Source organism: Macrotis lagotis, chromosome 2 (genome assembly GCF_037893015.1).
Source record: "Macrotis lagotis isolate mMagLag1 chromosome 2, bilby.v1.9.chrom.fasta, whole genome shotgun sequence".
Lineage (NCBI taxonomy): Eukaryota > Metazoa > Chordata > Mammalia > Peramelemorphia > Peramelidae > Macrotis > Macrotis lagotis.
Window position 1 is genome coordinate 241,642,246 of NC_133659.1, and position 26,773 is coordinate 241,669,018.

General features: G+C 37.9%; 1 pseudogene; it reads left to right on the forward strand.

Annotated features, from left to right (window-relative positions):
- Positions 1-276: 276 nt before the first annotated feature.
- On the forward strand, positions 277-26,087 carry LOC141512142 (polyunsaturated fatty acid lipoxygenase ALOX12-like; annotated as a pseudogene).
- Positions 26,088-26,773: the final 686 nt, after the last annotated feature.

Below are 26,773 nucleotides of genomic sequence, written 5' to 3' on the forward strand. Positions count from 1 at the left end.
TTTATGACATTACACAAGTCTCTTTACCACTGAAGCTTCAAGTTCCTCATTTATAAAATCTATAAAAATTCTTAACTTTGTGAGCTATAATTACAATTCTCTTCCTCCTAAATCTTCTACCTTCCCCTCCATCCACACCCTAGATGGAGGATTTTGAAGTTGCTGTCTCAGAAGACCTAGGTTCCCTTCTGAATGTGAAGTTTTGCAAAATCCACCTTCTGCTAAAAGATGCCCTGGTTCTGCAACCACATAACTGTTTGAGTCTTTGAGCAGAGCATGGAGGTAGAGAAGGAGAAAGTATGCCCCTGTCATGACTGGGTGCAAGGGAATGGCATCATCTGCCTGCCTGAAGCCTCTGGTGAGAAGGGGCAAGGCAGGGCAGAGGACTAAAGGCTGGAAGGAAGATTAGGGATTATCCAAATTAATACCCTCATTTTAAACAAAAAGAAACTGAGGGGCACTAAAGTAATGTGCCTATCCCAAAGGTGGGGTATGTTGGACTTAAAAGTGAAAGAATAGGAGGGAGTGGCTCAGAAAAAGATCAGAAGGAAGGAGAGGACATAAGAAAGGGAAGGCACAAAGGGAGCAGGAGGTCAGAAGTAAAGGGAGATGGAAAAAAAGTTATGTGACAGTTTTATAACATAAAGCAGTAGCTCTTACCTGGGAGAGGCTGGGGAAATGAGGAAAAGTGGCATCCAAAACTAGGGAAGGGGTAAAATGGGAATAGGAGGGGCCACAGAAGAATAGGAAACCTGACCTAAGTCAGGACAGCAGGTAAGAAAAGGAATGGGGGATGAGCTTGACATAGAGGCAAAGAGGAAGAGAAAATGGATATAAGATTCAGGAAATTGGTGAGTTGGAGCTAGGAAATAGAGAGCAGAGTCAATTGGTAGAAACTACTATTATATATATTATAATGTAATTATAATATATATAATATAATATATATAATTGGAAAATATTAAAAATGGAGATGAAATAGATAAGTGAGACCTTGTCTTCATGTCTTCTGGAAATGACTTCTAGGGCCTGTTTCAAAAATACCAAGAAGAGCTAGAGGAGAAAAGGATACTCTATTGGTAATGTTCCTGACTTTGGACCTCTCAGTAACTTAAGTTCTGACTCCAAGAGCACTGACTCATTTAAGCTGTGACCCTTGTAGTAGTCTCTAATCTCCACTAACCCCTGATTTTTAACCTATCACTGACTTTTAACTTCTGATTCCATGGACCTCCAACTGGATCACTGAGGGGAAAGGGCTGCCCTTGTCAGTGTCTGCAACATCAGAGAAAGACTTGTCCCTGGATTCTGTGAAGAGAAGATTGACTTTGAAGGGATACTTGTTGCAGGATAGTTGTGAGACTGGAGGCATCAGCTGGGGTTTGGGGTAGGACCTCCCAGGTACAATGACAGATATGGGATTGAATTGTTTCTTGTTTAAGTAAAGTTGGAGTACATGGCCTCAAGATCCCTGATATTCTATGAATGGTGCATGTGTGTGTGTGCCCTGCAAAGGAGACAGTAAAGCTCCTTTTCAGACCCCTATTTATAGGCAGAGTAGAACTCCCCTCCCCAAGCTTCCTCCAAATCCAAAGAACCCAGAAAATCCCAAGATTTCAACAAGTTGATGAATCTCAGTCCCTGCCACAATCCCACCCTCTCTTCTCTTCCTTTCTTTTCATCTTCTAGGTTTCCCTGTCTCCTTCCATTCCAGGGCTGAGCTCTGCTGCTTTGGGGGTCATGTACATCTTCATTTATACTGGCCAGCATTCCTTTATCCCTCAGGGCCAGTTCTACTTATTAGGCTGGAAAACAGATTAAACCTAAATATGCATATGGGATTGAGATGGACAGGAAACTGAAAGACCATTAGCCTAGTTCTGAGTGATTCTAATCTCTGCTCTATGTCTGGGTTCTAATGCCCCAGGCACTATACCTATGACCCCTACCCAGAAAAAAGGATATGATGCTGGACTGACGTCCACAAGGCATAGGTGGAGCTCAGGGAAATGTGGGGTTTGGGTTGAGGAACATAAGCTGGTCGAGCCCTTGAACAAAGTGTAGTATGAAAGTCTCTTCCTACTCCAATCTATCCTCCATTCAGTAGCCAAAGTGGTTTTCTTAAACTCAGATTCAACCATATGACCTTACCCCCCACTCCATAAACCCTTTATCATCTTCAGGATCAAATAAAAAATCTTCTATTTGAAGGGACCAACTTAGATTCCCCTCCCCCTATATTTCCACTCTTACACTGACCTTGGCTGTTTCACAAACAAGATACTCTGCTTCCAGTATCCTGAAATTTTCTGACCATATCCCAGGCCTAGAATGCTCTCCAAATCTCTACCTTCTGGTTTCCCTGGTTTACTTAAAGTCCCAATTAAAATGCCATCTTCTTTAATGTTAACTTCTTCTTTATCATGTATATACTTTGTGTTTTTGCTAGTTCTCTGTCTCACTAGATAGTAAGCTCCTGGAGGACTAGGGCTATCTTTTGCCTTTTTTTTGTAGTGCCAAAACTCAACACATTGCCTGGCATTTAATAAGAACTTAAGAAATGCTTGTTTATTGAACAAAAGTCACTAGGTTTGGAGTGAGATCTGTTGAATCTCAATTCTAATACTACTTTCATGACCCATGGACACATTCTTTGAGACTGTTTCTTCTACCAAAAGGTAGATTGGCTCTACCAATGATGGGGGTGGGGGTCAGAGATGATTACATTTTGTAACTTAATACCTTGGATGATGGACTCAGAAAGAAACATTGTCATTGAAAGGGCATTGATAAAGTGATCCATAGTCATATGAAAAATTGCTCTAAATCACTACTTATTAGAGAAATGCAAATTAAGGCATCTCTGAAATTCCACCTCACACCTCTCAGACAGGCCAATATGACCAGAAAGGACAATGATCAATGTTGGAAGGGATGTGAGAAATCTGAGACACTAATACATTGTTGGTGGAATTGTGAATTCATTCAACCTTTCTGGAGAGTAATTTGGAATTATACCCAAAGGGTAACAAAAATGTGCATGCCCTTTGTTGGTTATTGATCCAGCAATACCTCTACTGGGTCTATACCCTGAAGAGATTACGAAAAAGGGTAAAAACATCACTTGTGCAAAAATATTCATAGCAGCCCTGTTTGTAGTGGCAAAGAACTGGAAATTAAGTGAATGTCCTTCAATTGGGGAATGGCTTCATAAACGATGGTGTATATATGTCACAAAATACTATTGTGCTATTGTTCCCATCCCCCAGGAGGGATGGGAATACAGGGAAGACTGGAATGAACAGAACCAGAATAGCATTGTACACCCTAACAGCAATATGCAGGTGATGATCAACCTTAATGGACTTGCTCATTCCATCAGTGCAACATCAGGGACAATTTTGGGGTAACTGCAATGGAGAATACCATCTGTATCCAGAGAAAGAATTGTGGAGTTTGAACAAAGACCAAAGACTATTACCTTTAATTTAAAAAAAAAAGTTATCTTATTATGTAATTTTGCTGTTATACTTTATTTTTCTTCCTTAAGGATATGATTTCTCTCTCATCACATTCAACTTAGATCAATGTATACCATGGAAACAATGTAAAGACTAGCAGACTGCCTTCTGTGGGGGTGGGGGGAGGGGAGCAAGAAAAGGGGAAAAATTGTAAAACTCAAAATAAATAAAATCTTTCTTTTATTTAAAAAAAAGAAAAAGAGAAGAGAAGAATGGGGGGAAAAGAAAGGACATTGATAAAGGAAAAGCTAGAAGGAACCTTAAAATTCCTTTCATTCTAAATCTGGAGCCCCTAGAAATACTGAGGAACCTCTTCCCTGGTCTTTGGGCTAATAAGTTTTTAATTCTGACCCAGTTTCTGAATTCAGGATCGAACCCCTGGGTTTGCTGAGAAGATCTGGATACCCTGGAGATAATAGAGATCATAGAAAGGATTGCTAAACTGGAACTACCTTTGGGAAATTGAGTAGAGAACCGTCACTAACTCTTCTAAACATAACTTCTCAAATTCACCTGGATCCCTGAACTCCCAATCCTTAAATTCTAGGCTTAAAATTCCAGAATTTATCCATAATGTATGCCCAAAAGGATTTCAGAACATCCTCCTCGAAGTCCTTAGGATGGAGAGAAGGGATGGAGAAATACAGTTTTGATGCACTGAAATGTAATACTAAATTTGAGTTGGGAGAATTACTAGCTTTGTGATTTTAGACAAGTCATTTAGGCTAATCAGAATATTATTACTTATGGGAGGATTGTGAGAAAAGCACTGGGTAAACTGTAAAATTTTAGAATATTGTGGGTTACATCTTAAAATGTCATCATCTTTAATGCTAACTACTTTATCGTGTATATACTTTGTGTTTTTGCTAGTTCTCTGTCTCATTAGATAGTAAGCTCCTGGAGGACTAGGGCTATCTTTTGCCTTTTTGTAGTGCCAATCCTCAACACATTGCCTGGCATTTAATAAGAACTTAAATGCTTATTTATTGAACAAAAGTCACCAGGTTTGGAGTGAGATCTGTTGAATCTCAACTCTAACACTACTTTCATGACCCATGGACACATTCTCTGAGACTTTCTTCTACCCAAAGGTAGATTGTCATAAAACATTGTCTGAGCTGGAAGGAGGATTAGAAATCACATCCTAATGGGGAGGCTAGGTGGCGCAATGGATAGAGCACCCGCCCTGGAGTCAGGAGTACCTGAGTTCAAATCAGTCCTCAGACACTTAATAATTACCTAGCTGTGTGGCCTTGGGCAAGCCACTTAACCCCATTGCCTTGCAAAAAACTAAAAAAAAAAAAAAATCACATCCTAAGAGAAAAATCTTCATCTTTAAGAGCATTAATGCCTACAGAAGTCATTTAGATTAAGGCAGCATGGATTTCTGGCACTTGGCCTACTATAGCTGAGCAATAACAATATATATGCCCCACAACCTCAAACAAGCAAAGCTACTTCTTGTCTACAAAATTCAGGCCTGTCCTTTATTTCCCACCCGGAGAGTCCATATACCCAATCCCAGAGAATCCCCAGAAGATTCCCCTTCCCAGTCCATTTTCATTGGTCAAGCCTGCAGCTCTTAAAATCTGAGAAGGGTGAGGACTGTGAAGAATATAGGCAGGTGTAGGGAAAGCTCCTCCACCAAATAGGCTTGAGGTTATGCCAAGGAAGCTTCACTGACAGAGTGCACAGGGAGGGCTTCCTGCTAATTTCCCCTCATTCTTCTCAAAGCAGCCAGTCTCCAGATAGGATGGCTGCTACCAGGTCAGCATGGTCACTGGGAGCTTTGCCTTCTCGGGGTCCAACAACCAGGTGCAGCTGTGGCTGGCCGGGCTGCGTGCAGAGGCAGAACTGGGGCTGAGGCTGCGGCCAGTTCCGGGACAGGTCAGTGAGGGGGTGAGGATCTGAAGGGGAGGTCCAGGAGCTACGTAGGCTGAATGCCAGAACCAGACAACTGAGAAAGGATTGGGAAAGGATTCTGGGCTGGGTTTTTAGTGTAATGCTATGCTGATCCCAGACTGGAAGACAAGAAAACTAAGAAATAGAAGCACAAGGAACACATAAAACTCCCATTTCTAGCAAATGAACTTGGACAGGAAGAAACCTTGGGAGGGCATAATCATGTATCATGGCCATCTAGCATGCTCAGGAGAAATTGTTTACTTCAAAGCCAAAAAGGCAGAGGGGTGGGGGAGGAACAGTGTAGAAGGAATGCTAGATTTGGAACCAGAATCTGGGTTCAGATTCCTCTACTTGACTGGAGAATGTAAAGTGAGAATAATTGGCCTATCTTCCAGACATCACGGTTGTAGAGGAAATTGGGAAAAGCACAATGGAAATGTTACTATCCCAGTGGGTTTTCTTCCTCTCTTAATTTATTAATTAATTTATTTACTTACAAAATCAGTTTTTTTGGGTCCACAAAATCTATCTTATCTTTCTGCCTCCCAGAAAACTTCCTACTCTTATAGCAAAAGAAAAACAAAATCTTTTTAACAAATGTATAGTTAAGCAAAACAAATTCCTTAATCAGTCATATCTAAAATCTACAACCCAAATCCATCATCTGTTAGGAGGTGGGTAGCATGTTTTGTCAAGAATCCTCTGAAATCAGATTTGCTCAGTTTTTGATTGGGCTGATCAGTTGTTTGTATATACACTGTTTTTAGTATTGTATAAACTGTTCTACTGGTTCTGCCACTTTATTCCACATCAGTTCATGTAAGTTTTTCCAAGTTTCTCCTCTGCCTCTTCATTTCTAATAGCACAAATGGGTTACTCATTATATTCATTCACCCCCAGGTCTTTCACTTGTGGTAACTGACCTCCCTTACTCTCTGGCCTATAACTTAATAATGATCTAGACTTCATAATTACACTGAGATCTGTAAATGACAGGAAAAAAATCTAGAAAGGATTCTAGAAGTCATCTGAACTAAACCCCCTACTCCTTTACCTATTGCAATCCTACTCATCCATCAAGATTCAGCTCTATATCCTTCATGGCTTCCTAGTTCTTGCCTTCCACCTTGGACATGTCCTTTCCTCAAGTTATATACCTTTTATGAACTTAAGTCACTTAAAGAATCATTGATATATTTATTTAATTGAAATGACACCTATGACTCAACCCAAGTTTCTCTGATAGTATCTGCTTTCATGAAGACTTCCCAATCTCTACCTCCTACCATGGATAAGTCCTTTCTTCAAGAGATAAACCTTTTGTAAACTTATGTCACTTGAAGAAATATTAACATATTTATCATAATGATTCCTACTGCCCAACCCAGCCATCTCTGCTAGTATGTAATGGGTAAGTAGACTATTAGAGATAGAAGAATTCTTGAAATTTAATTCAGTTCAATATTAACTAACCACTATGAATTTCCACTATGACTAGTGATCTAACTCCTTCACTCTGAAAATGTGAATGCTGAATGCCAAGGACATAAAAGGTATTTGTGCTTGAATACTTCCAATGACAGCAAGCTCATTCCTTACATCCTTATTTGAGAGTGGCTCTGCTGAGTGGATGGTAGAAGCTGAGAATATGGTTCTTATCCTCTCCTAAGTGTAAATGATTAATTTTTAACTTAAAAGTTTATCCTAGTTGAAAACGGGTTCAAAGATCGAATGCTTATCAAAATGATGATGCTTCATAATGCAGAGGTAAGATAATCTGTTGAAGGATAGTATTCAAAAAGGTATAACAAGCTATAACAGTGAGACAAATGTAGTGAGATGGATGGAATTTAAGAGAATTAAACAGAAAGGATTCTAGGACAGTGGCAGAGTAGGTAAGATAATTCCAGGTTCTCCAAATTTTCCTCAGCAAACAAAATAGAACATCTTTTCAAAGTAAATATATAGTGGCAAAAATAAACAAAAGTGAAGGTAAAGTATTTGTCTTCCTAAGACAACTTGGAAAGATCTCAGGAAAGACTAGAACTCCCAGGTGAGGAGAATCTACCCCAGGAAAGTACAGATACCTCCAGGCAGACTCATCTGAATCGCCAAGTGCAGTTGGGTCTGCTGGCAGCCTAATGTGGAGGACAGTGTCAGGGTTGGACAACTGAGCAGAAGATGATTGAAGGACCTTTTGGTATTGTGGGATAGTCAGGTTCGACGCTGCTGACCAGACACATTCCCAGGCCTGGACTATAGCTACTGGAGTCAAGAAAAGAGTATCAAATTAGTATGGTAGCAAAAGAGCAGGGACCTGCTGGCTGTGGGCATTTGCAGTAAAGTGAAGTTTTGGTTTTAGGGCAGAGGGTAGAGCTGAAATCTGCAGCCTTGAGAGGGACTGAAGATAAACAAGAGTGTTCATGGGGCAGCATGGCTGGGAACTCCAACCTAGGCTTGGGGGCAGAGGAGAGTGCCTGAGCTGGAGACACCTGAAAAGTGTTCAGAATAATAGTAAAAAGGACTGGAAACCTTTTCCCACATCTCAAGAATAAACCCTGATTATAATAATAAGTTCCTAAAAAAGAAAAGGAAAGAAAAAGAAAAATACATAGGCAAAGGAGAAAATTCAGCCATAAGAAGTTTCTTTGGACAGAGAGAAGTTTGGGGTTTATATTTAGAGGAAGATAGTGAAGTTAAAAAAAAAAAGAGCCGCTACTACCTCAAAGAGAAATAACAAATAATTATAAAAGAGTTCTTGGTAGAATTTTAAAAGGATTTCAAAAATCAAACAAAAGATATCAAGAAAAAAATTGGGAAAAGAAATAAGAGCAATCCAAGAAAATCAAGAAAATTATATAAAGAGAATCAATGATTTGAAGAAAGAAATCCAAGTACTCAAGGATGAAAAACAATACCTTTAAAACTAGAACTTGGCAAGGGATAGCAAATGATGTCATAAGACACCAGGAAAAAATAAAACAAAATCAAAAGAATGAAAAATAGAAGAACGAATGAGAACTGACTCTTACCAAAAAAAAAAAAAAAAAACTGATCAAGAGAACAGAGGCAGAAGAGACAAGAAATGTTGGACTACTTGAAGGTTACATTCCAAAAAATAATACTGGGGCAGCTAGGTGGCACAGTAGATAGAGTACCGGCCCTGGAGTCAGGAGTACCTGAGTTCAAATATGACCTCAGATGCTTAATAATTATCTAGCTGTGTGGCCTTGGGCAAGCCACTTAACCCCATTGCCTTGCAAAAAAAAAAACCCTAAAAAAATTTTCTTTAAAGAAAAAAAAAAGAAAGAAGGTAAGAGGACAGGATAAGGAAGGGCCTTTTAGAAGAGTGTAAATTAAGATTTAAGAGGGTGGTGGAGAGAATAAGGAAGAGATTCTTAGAGGAGTGGGGAGAATAAGGAATAGGAAGGTAAGGGGGAGGATAAGGAAGGGATTCTATAAGGGAGATAGTGGTTAGAAGGGGAAAAAGAGAGGCTGAGAAGGGACAATAGTGAGGGAGGGAAATAGAATGGAGGGAAATACACAAATAGTCACTGTAACTTTGAATGGGGATGGAATGAATTCACTCAGAATCCAGCACTATGTTCTTTACAAGATATACATTTAAAAATGAGACTTACACACAGAATTAAAATAAAGGGTTGGAGTGGAATTTATTGTGCTTTAGCTGTTTGTAGGAAAAAGCAGCAATACCAATCATGATCTTAGACAAAGTTAAAGTTAAGATAGAATTAATTAAAAGAAATAACCAGGGAACCTACATTACGATAAAAGTACCATAGACAATGAACCAATATCAGTACTAAACCTATATGTACCAAGTACTATAGAATCCAAAATTTCAGAAGAAATTTAAATGAATTATAGGTGGAAATAGTCAGTAGTACTATAATTGCAGGGAACTTCAATCTTCCCCTCTCAGAACTATATAAAATTAAGCAAAAAATAAATAATAAGAAAGAAGTCAAGAAAGTAAATAAAATTTTAGATAATCTAATAGATATCTGGAGAGAATTGAATGATAATAGAAGAGAATATATCCTTTTCTTTGTATCTCCACAAAAATACAAAGATAAAAAGATTGATCATAACTATATTGTCATAAAAACATAAAAATTATATAGTAAAAAGCAGAAAAGATAAAATATTAAATGCATCATTTTCATGTCACAATGCAATAAAAAGTTGTATTAAATAAGGGACCACAGAAACATGGAATAAAATCTGTTAAAGACTAAACAATCCAGTATTAAAAAATGAGTGGGTTAAAGAACAAATCACAGAAACAATAATTTCATTAAAGAGACAACTAAACAAAATTTATGGGATAAAACAAAAGCAATAATCAAAGCAAAATTTCTATTTTTAAATGTTTACATCATTTAAATGTTTACATCAATAAAAAAACAATGAAATGAGAATGCAATTTTTAAAAAAACAAGAAAAAGAACAAACTAAAAATCCCCAACTAAACAATAAAGTTGAAATCCTAAAAATTAAATGTGAGATTAATGAAATTGAGTGTAAGAAAACCATTGAGTTAATAGAGAAAATTAGGAGTTAGTTTTATGGGGAAAAAGCAATAAAATAGATAAAACATCGATTAATATTATTTTTAAAAAGAGAAGAAAATCAAGTCACTTGTATTAAAAATGAAAAATGAAATCAAAGCAAGTTCTTTTGTCCAATTATAAATAAATTTAAAGAATTTAATAACTAAATTTAAGAATTTCAGCAAAATGAAGAAAATTTACAAAATCTAAATTGCCTAAATTAGTAGAAGAAATAGAATATCTAAATAGACTAATTTTACTTTTATTTTTTGTTGTTGTTTTTGCAAGGCAATGGAGTTAAATGACTTTCCCAAGGTCACACCAGTAGGTAATTATAGTCTGGGGCCAGATTTGAACTCAGGTACTCCTGACTCCAGGGCTGGTATTCTATCCATTGTGATATCTAGCTGCCCCAAAAACGTATTCTAGGAAAAGAAATTGAATAGACCATTTAAAAATACCATTTATGTATTCTATCAAACACTTAAAGATCAACTAATTCCAGTATCAAATGAATAAATTATTTTAAATTAATAGGCAAAGAAGGGATCTAACCCAACTCATTTTATGAAATAAAAATATCAATAATTAAGCCAGGAAGAGTTAAAACTTCCAGAACAAATATTAGAGATCAATCTCATTAATGAATATGAATGCAAAAATCCTAAATAAGATTCTAGCTAGGTGATTGCAACACTATATTACAAAGATTGTACAGTGTTCACAAATGGGATTTATACCAGGAATGCAAGGATTGTTTAACATAAGGAAAACTTAATATAATTGATTTTATCAACAATAAGAGTAACAAAATCATATCAATAGATGCAGAAAAAGTATTTGACAAGGGGTGGCAAGGCAGTGCAGTGGATAGAGCATTAGTCCTGGAGTCAGGAGTACCTGAATTCAAATCCAGCCTCAGACACTTAATAATTACCTAGCTGTGTGGCCTTGGGCAAGCTACTTAACTGTTATCATTGCCTTGCAAAAAACTAAAAAAAAAAAGCATTTAATAAAGTACAGCACTCATCATAAACAGGTATTATTTGAGGGGCAGCTAGGTGGTACAATGGATAGAGCACCAGCCCTGGAGTCAGGAGGACCTGAGTTCAAATTTGATCTCAGACACTTAATAATTACCTGTGTGACCTTGGCTAAGTCACTTAACTCCATTGCCTTGTAAAGAAAAAAAAGGTATTATTTGTAATGAGGATAAACTAGAAGCCTTCCCAGTAAGATCAAGTGAAACAGGAAGGCCTACTGTCACCAGCATAATTCAATACTGTATTGGAAATCCTAACATTAGCATAAAAAGAGAAGAAAGAGAAATAGAAGGAATTAGAAGGAGCAAAACAGAAACCATCTTTTTTTGCAAATGATATGATGATATATATCTGGAAAATTCTAAAGACTCAACTAAAAAGTCAGTTAAAGCAGTGAATAATTTTAGCAAAGTGGCCATAAATAAAGTAAGTCCACATAAATCATCAGCATTTCTTTATATCACCAATAAAACTCTTCAAGAAGTGCAATAACTCTAGACACTATAAAAGACCTGGGAGTGTACCTGCCAGGAACTTTATGAAGAAAATTATAAAACTTTTTATACAATTAAAATAATTTATAAATAATTGGAGAAATTTTAAGTGTTTGTGGATAGGCAAAAATGTGGGTTAGCAAAAATGACAATTTTACCTAAATTAATATATTCGATGTCATCCCAATTAAATTATCAAAAAAATTATTTTACTGAATTAGAAAATATAATAACATAATTCATTTGGAAGGACAAAAAAATTAAGAACGTCAAAGGAACAATGAATAAAATGTAAAGGAAGGAGGTTTTTCAATACCAGATCTTAAAACTATATTACAAGGCAGTAACATCAAAATTATCTGGTACTGTCTAAGAAATAGACAGGAAGATCGGTGGGAAAGAGTAGACATACAGTCTATAATATAATCTTGGGACTGACAATTATAAAGACAAGTTTGGGGGGATAAGAATTCACTGTTTAGTAAAAAAAAAAATGCTGGAAAAGCTGGAAATCAGTCTGGCAGTTGGGTTGACCAATATCTTATATCAGTTACCAAAATAAGGTCAAAATGGGTATATGATCCAGATATAAAGGGAGATATTACAAGAAGATTTTAAGAACATGGAACATATCAGATTTATGGATAGATTAACAATTATAGAGGAAAGTTGGGTGTACAATGGATAATTTTGAGTACATTAAATTTGAAAAATTGTAAAAATAGGGGTGGCTAGGTGTGGATAGATTACCAGCCCTCGAATCAGAAGGACATGAATTCAAATTTGACTGGAGAAATTTAATAATTACTTAGCAATATTACTTGGGAAAGTCATTTAACCCCATTGCCTTGTAAAAACAAAAACAAAAAAAAAGTTGTACAAATAAAACCAATGCAGACACAAGCAGAAGCAAAGCAGAAAATTAGGGGAAACTTTTATAGAAAGATATATTCTTGAGGTGGCTAGGTGGCGCAGTGGATAAAGCACTGGCCCTGGAGTCAGGAATACCTGAGTTCAAATTCGATCTCAGACACTTAATAATTACCTAGCTGTGGCCTTGGGCAAGCTACTTAATCCCATTTGCCTTGCAAAAACCTAAAAAAAAAAAAAGATACATACTTGAAGAAAGGTTTCTTATCTCAAATTTATAAAGAACATTGTCAAATCTATAAGAATACATGTCATTCCCCAATTGCTAAAAGAGGTAGGAGAAATGGAAATTAAAACAACCTTGAAATATTATTTTACAGCTATCAGATTGGCTACAACTATGGAAGGGGAAAAAAACAAATTGTGAAGGGGATAATTCCTTGTTGATGGATGGATCTATGCACTGGTCTAAATACTCTGAAGAGTAGTTTGGAATTATTCTCAGAGAGTTATAAAACTACCCATTAAACCAGCTATTAGGTCTTTTTTTAAGAAAGATTTTATTCATTTTGAGTTTTGCAATTTTACTATTTATTATTAGGTCTTTTTTTCTCAAAACTATTTGGGGAAAAAGAAGAACCAATATGTTCTAAAATACTTAAAGAAGCTCTCGTGTGGTGGGTATATGATTGTGATAGAATACCACTGTGGTATAAAAAATGATAAATTCAATGATGTTAGAAAAACATGGAAAGGCATATAATTCAGTGTGAAATGAGCAGAACCAAGAGAACACTGTATATACAGTAACAGGAATATTATTTTAAGAAAAATTATCTGTGACCAAGGCATTTTGGCTATTATAAATACCCAAAATAACTACAAAGCCCTATGAAGGAAAAGGCTATAGGAATCCAGAGAAAGACCTGAAATATAGATGTGTATCTATACCTAGTTGTTATGTGTATGAGTATATACATACACATACATATACATATATATTCATATTTGTATCTAATGCTAATGATCACTAGGACAGTGAAAAAAAGAAAGGATAAATAGGAAAATTACATTTAATAATTTTATTATATATTTAAAAGGAAAAGCAAGTTGTACATGATAGATTTTTTAGCTTCATGTGCAATCCTTTTTATTCTATACTACCTTAAGAAAATGTCTGTTTTACATATTAAATTCGGAATAAAAAACATGGTTTTTGCAAGGCAATGGAGATAAGTGACTTGCCCAAGGTCACACAATTAAATAATTATTAAGTGTCTGAGGCCAAATTTGAACTCAGGTCCTCCTGACTCCAGGGCTGGTGCTCTATCCACTGCTCCACCTAGCTGACCCCATTAAAAAAATTTTTTTTAAAGATTTTATTTATTTTGAGTTTTACAATTTTTCCCCTAATCTTACTTCCCTCCCCCACCCCCCACAGAAGGCAATTTGCCAGTCTTTACATTGTTTCCATGGTATACATTGATCCAAATTGAGTGTGATGAGAGAGAAATCATATCCTTAAGAAACATAAAGTATAAGAGATAGTAAGATCAGACAATAAGATATCAATGTTTTTTTCTAAATTACAGGTAATAGTCCTTGGTCTTTGTTCAAGCTCCCCCGTTCTTTCTCTGGATACAGATGATATTCTCCATCACAGATGATGCCAAATTGTCCCTGATTATCGCACTGATAGAATGAGCAAGTCCATCAAGGTTGATCATGTTGCTGTTAGGGTGTACAATGTTTTCCTGCTTCTGCTCATCTCACTCAGCATCAGTTCATACAAATCCTTCCAGGCTTCCCTGAATTCCCATCACTCCTGGTTTATAATAGAACAATAGGGTTCCATGACATACATATACCACAGTTTGTTCAGCCATTCCCCAATTGAAGAACATTTCCAATTCTTTGTCACCACAAACAGGGTTGCTATGAATATTTTTGTACAAGTGATGTTTTTACTCTTTTTCATCATCTCTTCAGGGTATAGACCCAGTAGTGGTAGTGCTGGATCTATGCATTGGTCTAAATACTCTGAGGAATAGTTTAGAATTATTCTCAGAGAAGGGTATGCACCTTTTTGTTGCCCTTTGGGTGTAGTTCCAGACTGCTCTCCAGAAAGGTTGGATGAGTTCACAGCTCCACCAACAATATATTAGTGTCCCCGATTTCCCACAACCCTTCCAATAATGATCATTGTCCTTTCTGGTCATATTGGCCAGTCTAAGAGATGTGGTACCTCAGAGATGCTTTAATTTGCATTTCTCTAATAAGTAATGATTTGGAGCAATTTTTCATATGACTATGGATCGCTTTGATTTCCCCAGCCGTAAATTGCCTTTGCATATCCTTTGACCATTTGTCAATTGGGAAATGGCTTGGTTTTTTTTTTAAATTTGACTCAGTTCTGTATATTTTAGAAAGGAGTCCTTTGCCTGAAACATTGGTTGTAAAGATTGTTTCCCAGTTTACTACATTTCTTTTGATCTTGGTTACTGTGCAAAAGCTTTTTAATTTAATGTAATCAAAATCATCTAGTTTGTTTATAGTGATGCTCTCCATCTCTTCCTTACTGCTCCCCTTTCCATAAATCTGATAGGTAAACTAGTCCTTGATTTTCTAATTTGCTTATAGTATTTTTTTTATGTCTAATTCCTGTATCCATTTGGATCTCATCTTGGTATGGGTGTGAGGTGTTGGTCTAATCTAAGTTTCTTCCATACTAACTTCCAATTTTCCCAAAAGTTTTATCAAAGAGAGAGTTTTTATCCCAATAGCTGGACTCTTTGGGTTTATCAAACAGTAGATTACTATAGTCATTTCCTGCTATTGCACCTAGTCTATTCCACTGGTCCACCACTCTATTTCTTAGCCAATACCAGATAGTTTTGATGACTGATGCTTTATAACATAATTTTAGATCTAGTAGGGCTAAGCCACCTTCTTTTGTACTTTTTTTCATTGAATCCCTGGAAATTCTTGACTTTTTATTTCTCCATATGAATTTACTTACAACTTTTTCTAACTCATTAAAGTAATTTTTTTTGGAATTTTGATTGGTGGTGCACTAAACAGGTAGTTTAGTTTTGGTAGAATTGTCATTTTTATTATGTTAGCTCGACCTATACATGAGCAGTTGATGTTTGCCCAGTTATTTAAATCTGATTTTATTTGTGTGAGAAGTGTTTTGTAATTGTTTTCAAAAAGTTTCTGAGTCTGCCTTGGCAAATAGACTCCCAGGCATTTTACATTGTCTGAGGTTGCTTTGGGTTTTTTGGTTTTGTTTTTTGCAAGGCAAATGGAGTTGAGTGGCTTTCCCAAGGCCACACAGCTAGGTAATTATTAAGTGTCTGAGACCAGATTTGAACCCAGGTACTCCTGACTCCAAGGCTGGTGCTTTATCCACTATGCCACCTAGCTGCCCCAGTCTGAAGTTACTTTGAATGGGATTTCTCTTTCTAACTCTTAGTGCTGTATCTTGCTAGTTATATATAGAAAAGTTGAGGATTTATGAGGGTTTATTTTATATCCTTCAACTTTGCTAAAGTTGTTAATTGTTTCTAGTAGGTTTTTTTTGGATGATTTCTTGGGATTCTCTAGGTATACCATCAAGTCATCTGCAAAGAGTGAGAATTTTGTCTCTTCCTTCCCAATTCTAACTCTTTCAATTTCTTTTTCTTCTTTTATTGCTGAAGCTAACATTTATAATATGATATTGAATAGTAGTGGTGATAATGGGCATCCTTGTTTCACCCCTGATTTTTATTGAGAATGCCTCTAGCCTCTCCCCATTGAATATAATGCTTGTTGATGGTTTCAGATAGATACTGCTTACATAAAAAACATTTTGAGAGAGAGAGAGAGAGAGAGAGAGAGAGAGAGAGAGAGAGAGAGAGAGAGAGAGAGTATCTTGGGTTTAGCTTCCAAAAAAATCAATTTAACTAGCACCAGACTGGGAGGTATGAATGTATGATAGATCATCTGCAAACTTGGACAGCAAATTCAGTATGAGACCAACATGGTAACATGGCAACTAGAAGATCAAAGCTGATTTTAGGTCACAGGCAGAGAGTCCAGAACTAGGTAGATGAAAACCATTCTGTTTATTGTGTTTCTGCTCAATGTTGGTAGACTAGAAAGGATCCAGAAGAAGGTAACAAATTATGGTGAAGGACCTCAAGATCAAGTCACATATGGATCAGTTAATAGAATGAATATAAAGACAGTAGAAAAGGAGATCAAGGGAGATGTGTAGGTGTCTGAGGTGCAGTTTGGTGGACTAGGGATTAGATTTATTCTATTTGACCACAGCATTCAGAGAGAAGGAATGGATGGAAGCAGCAAGGAAATGACTTTAAGGCCAATAGAATGGAAAACTTCCTAATAATGAGCATGTCCCCAGTGTGCTGTCTTCAGAAGTATGGTACTCCCTTTGGCTGGAAATCTTTTTTTTTTTTAGGTTTTTGCAAGGCAAATGGGGTTAAGTAGCTTGCTCAAGGCCACACAGCTAGGCAATTATTAAGTGTCTGAGAACGGATTTGAACCCAGGTACTCCTGACTCCAGGGCTGGTGCTTTATCCACTGCGCCACCTAGCCACCCCAACTGCGCCACCTAGCCGTCCTTGGCTGGAAATCTTCAAGAAAAGTTAGATGAGTGCTGGTTGTATAGTTGGCCCCATCCTTTATACAGGGTGTAGGGACCTGCTCCCATATCATGTCACAGGCCAGCCTCTACCTCTGAGAATCCCCAGCTTCCTTCAAAATTCAACCCAGGTATCAGCTCCTACATAAAACTCTTTTAGACTCCTCTTCCCAAGAAAAATGTTTGCATTCACTTGTTAAGCTATATCCCTTCAATAGAACATAAATTCCATGGTAATATAGACAGTTTCATTTTTGTAACTTAGCATAATATATTGTACAAGGGTAACTATTTCTGTTGAGTTGAAGTCAAATTATTTCTTATTTAAGTATAGGCTGGAACAGATGGCCTCAGATTCCCTTCCAACTCTTGATATTCTGTGAAAGAGTATGTGTATGTATATGTGTGTGTGTGTGTGTGTGTGTGTGTGTGTGTGTGTGTGCAAAGCAGTTTTCTGTAAAGCTTCTTTTCTGTATCTCCAAACACAGGCAAGTGTCTTGAGATCAATAAAACTAGGTCCAAATCTTATGAAATTCATGACATTAAGCAAGTCCCTTTACCTCTAAAGCTTCAAGTTCCTCATTTATAAAAATATTTGACTTTGTGAGTTCTCTATAGTTCTACCTCCTGATTCTCCTACCTTTCCCTTCACCCACACCCTAGATGGAAGATTTTGAAGTTGATGTCTCAGAAGACCTGGGTCCCCTCCAGTTTGTGAAGCTTTGCAAAATCCACCTTCTGTTGAAGGATGCCTGGTTCTGCAACCACATAACTGTTTGGGTCTTGGGGCAGAGCATGGTAGAAGAAAAGGAGATTGTGTTCCCCTGTTACCACTGGGTGCAAGGAGATGGCATCATCTGCCTGCCTGAGGCTAATGGTGAGTCTGAGGCAAGGAGAAGCAGAAAATGTAGGGATGGAAGGGAACTTGGAGGTTAGACGAATTAATGCCCACAAATTGAAGAAAAAGAAACTGAGGGGCACTAAAGGAATATGCCTTGCCCAAAGATGATGTTGGGGATTAAAGTGAAAAAATAGAAGGGAGTTTGTTAAGACAAGGATCAGAAGGAAGGCAGAGGATATAAGGAAGGAGAACGGCACAAGGAAGGCAGAATATAGCAAGCATGCAGGAGGTCAGAAATAAAGGGAGCTGGGGGCAGCTAGGTGGCATAGTGGATAAAGCACCGGCCCTGGAGTCAGGAGTACCTGGATTCAAATCCTGTCTCAGACACTTAATAATTACCTAGCTGTGTGGACTTGGGCAAGCCACTTAACCCCATTTGCCTTGCAAAAACCTAAAAAAAAGGGAGCTGGAAGAAAAGTTCTGTGACAGTTCTGTGACATAAAGCAATAGCTTTACTTAGGTGAGGCTGGGAACATAAAGAAAAGTGGCATCCAAACTAGGGAAGTAGTAAAATGATGATAGGAGGCTCGGGGTGGGGCTACAGAAGAATAGGAAGTCTACCCTAAGACTGTGCAGCAAGTAAAAAAAAAATAAGGGCAGTGGGCTTGACATGGAGGCAGGGAGGAATAGAAAATAGGGATAAAACTCATGAGAGCATCTTTGAAGCATATACATGGAGAAGGAGCAGATGAGACCTTGACCCCATCCCTCCCCCAGCTTGGATGATGAGAAATGATTCCCTGAGCCTGTTTCAGAAACACCAAGAAGAGACAGAAGTGACAAGGATACTCTATCAGTGATGTCCCTAACCCCTGACTTCTAAGTAACTTAAATTTTGATTCGTGAGTCCCACCTTATTTCCACTGTGACCATTGACTCTTTAGTAACTTCTAATATCCACTCATCCCTGATTTTTTAACCTTTCACTGAGTTATTAACTTCTGATTCCATGGACCTTCAGCTGGGCCATTTGGAAGAAAGGGCTGCCCTTCTCACAGTGGCTGCAGCATCAGAGAAAGATCTGCCCCGGGATGTGAGATTCCATGAAGAGAAGAAGATTGATTTTGAGGGGATACAAGTTGCAGGGTAGGAATGAAATCAGAGGCATCAATTAGGAATTGGGGGACTCCCAAGGTACTCCAAGGAACAACTGACAGATATGAGGCTTTGGGAAGGTGGGGATGGAACATTCAAAAAATCTCATTCCCTTCTTACTTTCTTTAATCCTTATCCTAAAATGATGGAAATTGCCCTTAAACATCTGTACACTCTCCTGAGCTCCTGGAATAACTTGGATGATTTGGTCAAATCTTCTGGGGCAGCAAGAGTCACCTGGCTAGTCAATAACAGCCCCATAACCTTGGTGATCCTCTCCAGTGACCCATCCATGGCATCCTGTGCCCTTCCTTCCCATATCAATATTCAAAATCAACTTCCACCTCCATTCCACAAATACTCTATAATTGCTGCCTTTTCCAAAAATGTCCCAGAAATAGAGTCACCAGAAAAGGTGACTCTTTTAAGGTCTCTCTACTGGGGGGGGGGGCTCAAACTGTTTGGAACCCTGAGGAGAGGAACCTCCAGTGCCCAGACTCTGTTCTATTCCCAGAGAAGGTACACCAGTTCTGGAAGGATGATGACTTTTTTGGCTACCAGTTCCTCAATGGTGTCAGCTCCATATTGCTGAAAGGTCTCCTTACCCCACTTGTGATCTACCCAGGGACAGAGGGTCTTCAGACACAGCTGGAAAGAAAGCTACAGGTATTTCCTTTCATCCCCAATCTTTTCTTCTTCCTTGGCATCTCACTGACCATATGGAATTAAAAAGGTTCATAGGATCAAGTTAAATTACTTTCTATATACACTTACTTAACATGAGATTTAGGAAAAAGGAATAGGGTAAAATGATTTGATTTGAAAAATGGAAGAATCCTAACTAAATCCTGGGAAAAAACATTGATCAATCAAGAGAATATAAATGAAAAGTCCAAGAGAGATCATTTCTGATTAATTAATAATAAATTTATTAATTAGATTAGTAAATAATAAGTTGAAGTTAATGGTATCTTAAGGCAAGGGCTTTGGAGGTCACTGCTTCAATATTTTTTCAACTTTGATTTAATTCTGCTTAACTGCTGTAGTAATTAAAGAGAAAATGAATATTATAATAAAAGGTAGACTTTTTTCCAGGGAGAAGCTAGGAAACTTGACTGATTTCATCAGCCCTCCCATATCATTCTTCTCCTGCAATCTATACAGAAGAATCTATTTTCTCCTAGTCATACTTAAGTTGAACAACATTAGGGTTACAGTAACAATTCCAACTAAGTAAAATGATCTAGGTGGGATGAAATTTTGGACAAGGTCAGAAATATCTTAGTGAGACTAGGCAAAAAGGTCATCTGTGGGTAACAAAAACAAAATTGGTTATTAATATAATGGGAACTAGAAAAGAAGTGGTCAACAGTAAACAACAGCACAATCTTCATTCAGAAGCTCAGTTTGAGGGGAATATTGAGCATATGTAAAACACAAGGCAGAGGAACATAAGAGTAAAATAAACATACTATTCTTTTTCTGGAGCACTTGGAGATAAGATAAGCAAGACAGAAAAGGGGCGGGGGGGGGGGAAGACACAGTAACAGATTAACAAATGAAGATTCTCCAAATGGATCTTAGCACTGGAGTGCTGTACATAGGGAAAAGGAGAAAGAAGGGAGACAAGATTAAGTAATTGAAGGAAAGTTCTTCAAATTTCCTTCAAGGAGAGAGCTTGGTAGTTTGGAAAGATTAAGAGGAGGGAAAGAAATTTTGGGGAAGAAAAAACTCTGGGTTTGGAAGTGAGAAGAGAAGAAAGAAGGTAGTAGAAGGGTTCTTGGGGATGTGAGAAGATTGTGCCAGAGAGAAAAACCAAATTGTTGGAAGTTTGGGTTAGGTACAGTAGATTAGAAGTGGGAGGAGCAAAACCATTCAAACAAAGAGACCCATAGTAGATTGCCTGAATCATGTAAATGCAAAGGACTCTGGAGACAGAAGATTTACTTTCTAACCCTTGCTTTGCTTTAGTAGCTGTGTGACTCTGGACAAGTCATTTCACTTCTCTGGGCCTCAGGTTCCTTCAATGTAAAATGAAGGGTTAAATTAGAAGACCTCTAAAGTGACTTCCAGGCTTCATATTCTATGGATGTGGGTCTAGTTAAGAATAACTTCTCTTTTAGTCCTTTATGCTGATCATTTGACTGCCTCCTGGTATTAAAATTGTTTTTTCCACATTAAGCTTTGAACCTTGATCCTGAACTAATATTGAAGCTGACTTTTCCCTGTTGGATGGAATCCAGACCAATGTGATACAGGGAGAGAGGCAACATCTGGTTGCCCCCCTGGTTATGTTAAAGATGGAACCTGATGGGAAGTTGCTACCAATGGCCATCCAAGTGAGAGAATCCAATTAGTTTTCTCAGCTGATTTATCCCCCCTTCTTCCACTCCACTGCCTCCCCACCAACAAAGATCTCTGAACCTCTGCTCTGACTCATCAACCCCTCTTCCTTTCAAAGATCTAATCTAATGCTTGACTCATGTAGATCAATTTTTTATAAAATGGAATAGAGGCTCTGGGTTCATCTTCACTACCTGTCTGGTGTTGGATAAGTCATTTAATCCCTGGGTCTCTAAGGTCCCTTCTAGTTCTAGATGTATGATTGCATTGATCCTTTTGTCCTCCAGCTCCAGCCTCCCTGCTCTGACTCTCCAGTCCCATCACTCTTCTTACCCTCAGATCCCTCCCTCACTTGGCTCCTGGCCAAGGCCTGGGTCAGAAATTCTGACTTCCAGCTGCATGAGCTGCAAGCACATCTGCTGAAGACCCATTTGATGGCTGAAGTGTTTGCTGTAGCCACCATGAGGTGCCTCTCAGGGATGTACCTCATCTTCAAGGTACTCACCCTGCCTTACAGCTACCCTTCATATACCACTCATCCCTGTGAACTTAAGGGAAGGGTTTATGTCTAAGAGTTCCAGAAGTCAGTTCTAATTAAAAGCACATTTTCAATTGAGTTTCTTTTCTTTTTCTTTTTATAATTCAATTTTTTTCCCAGTTCTCAGATTCTTTCTTTCTCCTTTCTACTTCTGCCACTCATTGAGAAGAAAGACAAAGCCCATTATAAATATGTATAATCATGGCAAACAATTTTCTGTACTTCCTATATTCAAAAAAAAACTTTAAGTAAGAAAAAAGAAAATTTGCTTAAATCTGTATTCTGATTCCATTATTTCTCTATCTGGAATAGGGTAATGTTTCATCATTACATTGTAGGAACTGAATCATATTTTTTATTTCTTATTTTTTTATATTTGTTTATTTATTTATTTTTGGCAAGGCTGTGGGTTAAGTGGCTTGCCCAAGGCCACACAGCTAGGTAATTATTAAGTGTCTGAGGCCAAATTTGAACTCCGGTACTCCTGACTTCAGGGCTGGTGCTCTATCCACTGTGCCACCTAGCTTCCCCTCAACATTCATTTTTGTAAAATTTTCTCCTCACCCTTCTCTACCTTCACCCTAAGACCTCTCTGATAGAGGTTATATAAGCACAATTGTGTTATACATACATACATATATATATATATATACATATATATATATATTTCCATATCAGTCATGTTGTAAAAGAAGAATCAGAACAAAAGGGACAAACCACAAGAAAGAAAAAAAGAAAAATCAAATTTTTAAAAGTGAAAATAGTATGCTTTGATTTGTATTCAAATTCCATTGATTTTTCTCTGCATATGGACTGCATTTTCCATCACAAGTATTTTAGAAATGTCTTTGATAGTATATTGCTGATAAGATGTAAGTCTATCATAGTTGATCATCACATAATGTTGCTATCACTTAATATAACATTCTTCTAGTTCTGCTCACTTCACTTGGCATCAGTTGATCTAAGTGTTTCTAGGTTTCTGAAATCTACCAGCTCATCCTTTCTTATAGAATATTAATATTGCATTATATTCATCTACCACAACTTGTTCAGCCATTCCCCAATTGATGGGCATCCCTTTAATTTCCAGTTCTTTGCCACCACAAAAAGAGCTGCTATGAATATTTTTTGGATATGATGAGCTTTTAACCATTTTTGTGATCTCTTCAATATACATACCTAATCACAGTATTACTGAATTAAAGGGTATGCATAGTTTTATAGTCCTTTGGGCATAATTCCAAATTGCTCTCCAGGATAGTTAGATCAATTCACAATTCTACCAACAATGAATTAAATTTCCATTTTTCCCCACATCTCATCCAATATTTATCATTTCCCTTTTCTGACATATTAGACAATCTTAGAGGTGTGAGGTGTTACTTCACAGTTGTTTTAATGTGTACTCCTCTAATTAATAGTGATTTATACTAGACTATAGCACAGAATTATCTGAGTCTGATAACAAAAGGTTTGCCAAGATACATTGGGCAAAAAAAGGACTGAAGAAGGGATCCGACTCCTGCTTGGGTGGATGGGATGATGATGTGGAGAAGAAAGATCTTGGAATGAGGGTGAAAAGGAAATTGAAACCCAAGACAAATAGGGAGACAGTAGAAAACCTTATGGTTGTTCAGTAGCATCTGACTTTTTTTAACCCTATTTGGAATTTTCTTGGCAAAAAGCATAGTTTATTATTTTCTTCTCCAGGTAATTTTATAAATGTAGAAACTGAGGCAAAGAGAGTAAATTGTCTGAGTCTTTATTTGAACCCAGGTCTTCTTGAGCTCTGACTCTAGGCTGGTGCTCTACATTAGCTCTACCTAACTGCCACTCCTAGGAGAATACCTAAGTCCTTTGGACAAGTTCTGTCCACTAGATCCAAAGAAATGAAATCCCAGGGTCCTGCAGATCTGAAAAATGTGATTGCTAAATTAAAATTAGTGATATATGAAAAATCAGGGAAATGGGAGAGATGCTGCAGATCTGGAGAGAAACAAAGTTCCCAACTGTGCAGAGAGAGAGAAGACTTGAGAGGGAAAGTCTGGCTTTCAATCACCTAAAGGACCAGCATGGGAAGAGGCATTAGATTTGTTCTGTATGGCCTCAATGGGATAGCACTGGGAGCAATTGGGGAAGTGGTAGAAAAGCAAAACCTAAATTTTGATGTAAGGAAAAGCTATCTGATATATAGTTACCCAAAAAATATTGGGATACCTCAAGTTTCTCCTCACTCATGATGTTCAATGAAGACAGAATCATGACTTGCCGAGAATGATAAAGGAATTTGAATTAGTTTTGTGTGAATCAGATGCTCCTTAATTTCCTTCTAAATATGACTCTGGGGGGCAGCTAGGTGGTGCAGTGGATAGAATACCGGCCCTGGAATCAGGAGTACTTGAGTTCAAATCAGGCCTCAGACACTTAATAATTACCTAGCTGTGTGACCTTGGGCAAGCCACTTAACCCCATTGCCTTGCAAAAAACCTAATAAATAAATAAATAAATAAATAGATGATAGATAGATAGATAGATAGATAGATAGATAGATAGATAGATAGATATGACTCTGGGACTCTGACCTGTTCCCCCTCAGCTGCTCTTCCCTGACCTCCTTATCTCTTGGGGAGCAGGTATGTGCAAGGAATAGTCCATCTCCATTATTCAGAGGATAAGGGTGCAGAATGATTCTGAGCTACAGGCTTGGTCCAAGAGATCACTGAGATTGGGCTGTGTGTGGCCCAGGAATAAGGTAAGACAAAACCCATACTGAAAATTCAACTCCCCTTTTTTCTAGACTCTTCCCAGAGACCTCTCTAAAATCTTCTCTGATCTCCACTACCTTTATGTTTCCATTTAAAATAATCTCAAACCCCTGTCCCCTAACATTTCCCTACATCCCAGGTGTTTACAAATAACAAACAACACTGAAACATAGACAACCCCAATCCACAATTACAAGGCATCAGGAGCCACATAAGGCAGATGGCAGCATATGGCAGCACATGGCAGCAGGATTTTGTTTCCAGCAGGTAGTCTTAGGATCTCCATCCTCCAATTTCACCTCTGCTCAAGTTTAACACTGAGAGACATTTCTTCCATCAAAAACTAAATCTCTCCTTCCTCACCTTTAATCCTCTGCCTTCTTCAACAGACAGGACCTTTTTCTCCTAGCCCCTACATGCTGTAGGCCACTTCATGCAGTCCATGTGCAAATCTAAACAACATAAGGGAATTTGTCAGAACACAAAGACTGTAAGTGGAAGAATTGCTTTACACTTCTAAATCCCTCTAAAGTGAAGGAGAAATTTTTGATCATACAACTTCCAAGAGTCAAAATTTTCTTGAGACCACACATTCCAGGATGTTGGCCACCTTGTGAGGACACCAGCCCTTATTTATCCCTCAGCTTTCTGTTTCTTCTACAAACTTTTCTGTCTTCCAGGGTTTCCTGTCTCCTTCTAGTCCCATGCTGAGCTCTGCCATTTTGTCACCATGTGTATCTTCGCATGCACAGCCCAACACTCAGCTGTTAATCAGAGACAGGTAAAGTAATTTAGAAATGTGGTTTCCTGAGAGTGAGGACAGATACATTTCTTTATAGAGGGAAGAGTTTGGGAGAGAGGAAATAGGGACAAGATTCCTTGATCTCTTAATGACTTCACTGTTCCTCCTAACCACAGCTGGACTGGTATGCCTGGGTCCCTAATGCTCCATGCACGATGAGGTAGCTAACCCCTTACCATAAAGGATGTAACATTAGAGATGGTGATGGCCACACTGCCCAACATCCATCAGTCTTGTACCAGATGTTTACTGTATGACTACTAAGCCAGACCCAGTCAGACATGGTGAGAGCCAGGGCCAACAGAGGGAACAGGGTTCAGGTGTAAGGGAATAGAATTGGTAGATAGAGGTCTGCAAACCTGAAATGTCTGATTGTGAGATGACTCTCTTCTCTGTCTCAGGTACCCCTGCGTCAGCACAAAGAGCAATACTTCTCAGGACCTGGGCCCAAGGCTGCACTAAGATGTCTCCAGGAAGATTTGGCCAATCTGGAAAGGGGGATTGTGACCTGCAATGAAGGCCTGAACCTGCCCTTATTAATACCTTCAGCCGAGTCAGATAGAGAACAGTGTTACCATCTAGACCCAACTTCTGGCTGACCATTACTCTGACTGCATTGGAAAAGTCCACTAGTCTCCATTCCTAACCCTAATCCTTTTACTGTTATATCTGCAGGTATAAAAATCATAAATTTTAGGTTCTGTCCTCACATCTGACTTACCTGCCCTTTCTCACTCTTTCACTAAGGAGTCTTTCTTCTTCCTCTGATATAAAGTATGCTTAATATTATTCTCAGTTCCTTGGAAACATTCATCTCTCACTCCCCAAACATGCTTCTTATTCTCTGGTACATGTGTTCCTGAAAAAAAAATGATCTACGATTCTGCTCCTGGGGTAGTTCTTCCAATATTATTTTGCCCAAAGATGGAAATGTATAACCAGATAGGAAGCTTCCAATCCTTTGTTCCCAGCATTGCTAGTCCCCCTAGCTATATCACCTCACTGCCTCTATGACCTTATCTCTGCCCCCTGCCACAACCCTCAATGAATAAAATGAATAAATACGTATACTTTGAGGCATCTCAACCTACATTTCTCAAAGAACAAAATATTTGCAATGCTGACATAAGGTCAGAGACCTTATTTTTTTATACATATCATCAAGACTATGAGAAATCACAGTCATCTTCTCTGGCTCAAAATGTTAGAGTAACTTTCTAAATAGCTATATATATATATATATATATATATATATATATATATATATG